The 2,376-nt window shown below is 52.4% G+C and overlaps 1 pseudogene; it reads right to left on the bottom strand.

The window, feature by feature from the left end:
- Positions 1-1,331: 1,331 nt before the first annotated feature.
- On the bottom strand, positions 1,332-2,021 carry LOC148043844 (uncharacterized; annotated as a pseudogene).
- Positions 2,022-2,376: the final 355 nt, after the last annotated feature.

A 2,376-nucleotide genomic window follows, 5' to 3' on the forward strand; every position in this document is an offset into this window, starting at 1 on the left:
CAGACCAGCTGCTCTCTTCCTGATCCCATTGTGCACATGTGCACCGGCCAGCTGCTGCTCTTCTGGGTTCTGGCACTCACATGCATGCCAGGGGTGGGTTGCTGCCGATTTTACTAGCGGTTTGCAACCCGTGTGCAATGAGTGCTGCATGTGCATGTACTGTTCAATATAAATTGTTCTTCACACATGTGCAGAACAATTTACAGAGCACTGCACATGTGCAGTAACTAAAAACCAAAATGGCAGTGGCCCAGCAGTGGCAAGGGAACTGGTTTGGGGGCATGGAATTCCTGGGTCGCTACTGGTTCTGTGACCCAGGCCTGAATTCCACTACCAGTTCAGCCGAACCAGGAGCAACCCACCTCTGATGCACACTGACCAGCTGTCTGGTGTCCATGCCAGAACCCAGAAGAGAGCAGCTGACCGGTGTGCATGCTTGCTGGACTAGCTGTCTGGCACACCTGCATGCAATGGAACATGGAAGAAAGCAGATGGCCAGTGCGCATACACACAACAGAACCCGGAAGAGAAGCTAGCTGCCACATGCAAATGAACAGACCAGCTGCTCTCTTATGGGTTCTGGCACTCTGGCATGCACGGGCACATATGTGTGCATGCACATTCCGGTTTTAGCACTCGGTGCCAAAATGTTTAGCCATCACTGGCCTATAAGAAATCCACAGATGTGACCACTCTTTTCCAAACAAATCCAAGGAAGATCTACATTAGTATCTGAATTTGGTAATGGAAATGAAACATTCATGTGACACATATGACAATTCTTGGTAATTTAGCATACATATAAGGGAATGTCAGCCAGTAGAGGTAGGCCAAGACAAGAAATACAGGAAAAGGAGTCCAAGAAAGTTCCTTTTGCTACTAATTATAGTAATAAAATCTTGAAACTCTCTTTAAGTTTTCTCTGTCCCATTTATATTAAACCAAATCAAGGCAGAGATACTTTTATTTCTATTTCTTTTCCATGATTTCTTCTTTCTCAAGGACTATATATTATTTTATGAAAACTCCTTTTTAATTGCATGTTTTTTTCTTGTTCTACTGTAACAATTTACTCATTCCTTTGCTATGCAGAAGATCAGTATTTATAAAGTTATGTTTATAGCTTGGTATGCCAAATGTATCAAATTTTGAACATAGTATTACATCCTTTAATAATATCCATGCTGAAGTGTTTCAGCTAATCTAAAACATTCTGGACAGACTTTTTAACTGGGACCAACTGAAGTGATGGAGTTAAAGGTTCTATATAAGGTTCTAGTCAGTGACGTGCGGTGAGGTTTATGCCTGGTGAGGCTCAGCTGGGCATCTCTTCAAAGACTCGCCAGCTCCAGCGGAGTTCCTTCCCAGCCTTTGGCAAAGCAGTTCAGCGGGGCAGCGGTCGGCCTCGGCGGCGGAGGGAGGGAATTTGCATCGCAGGAGCTGCCAAGCGCCTGGGTCTGCAGCAAAGGCGCTTGGAGGCTCCTGCGATGAAAAGTGCCCCGCCGCCCCCGATGCCGCCACCTGCCTGCTGCCCTGGCCTGCTTCTCCAGGCTCTGCCGCTGCAAGACCCAGATCGCCTCTGGGGGAAGGCTGAGTGAGAAGTGGAGCGAAGATTCTCCACGGCCTCCCGGCGCCGCACAGAGGCTCTTGAAGAAGCGCGTGCCATCGGCCGGTGGCCCGGAGCGGCCCCGGCTGTGAGACAAGGTGGCGCTTACAGCAGCTGCTGCCACCGCCACCGCCCCTCCTTCGCCAGGCAGGGCGTTCCTGCCGCCTTGGGCTGATTTGCCGTGCGGCAGCTGCTTCTGCAAGGAGGCGCTGGGCCAGGAACTGGAGAAGCCAGCGGATCACTCAGAAGCCACGCCACGCTCTTTCCGAGGAGGCCTGCCTGGAGTGAGGGGGGCCGTTGCCAGCACCGCCACCGGCTTTTGAGGAGCCGCCACCGGCTGCGGTGGCTGGAGTTGCTTCCTCGGTTGCAGTCGGGGGGTGGCCGAAGGTGGCGGCATGATAGGAGGCAAGGACATGGCGGGGGAGACCTTTTCTCCTCCTCCTCCTCTGTGTCCTCGCTCAGCTGGGCATCTCTTCAAAGACTTGCCAGCTCCAGCGGAGTTCCTTCCCAGCCTTTGGCAAAGCAGCTCAGCGGGGCAGCGCTCGGCCTCGGCAGTGGGGGGAGTTTGCATCGTGGGAGCCGCCAATCACCCGGGTCTGCAGCAAAGGCGCTTGGCAGCTCCCGCGATGCAAAGTGCCCGTCTCCACAAGAAAGAAACGAGGGCTTCTCCTGCCTGACTCTTGCAAGGAAACCCCCGGCTAAGTGTTTTATGGCTGGCTGAAATGCGCGGACATTTCCAGCCACCCACAGGGGGACTATTATTTATTTTT

Source organism: Thamnophis sirtalis, unplaced genomic scaffold (genome assembly GCF_051295495.1).
Source record: "Thamnophis sirtalis isolate CommonGarterSnake01/CBP01778 unplaced genomic scaffold, rThaSir2_p1.2 scaffold_10, whole genome shotgun sequence".
Taxonomy (NCBI): domain Eukaryota; kingdom Metazoa; phylum Chordata; class Lepidosauria; order Squamata; family Natricidae; genus Thamnophis; species Thamnophis sirtalis.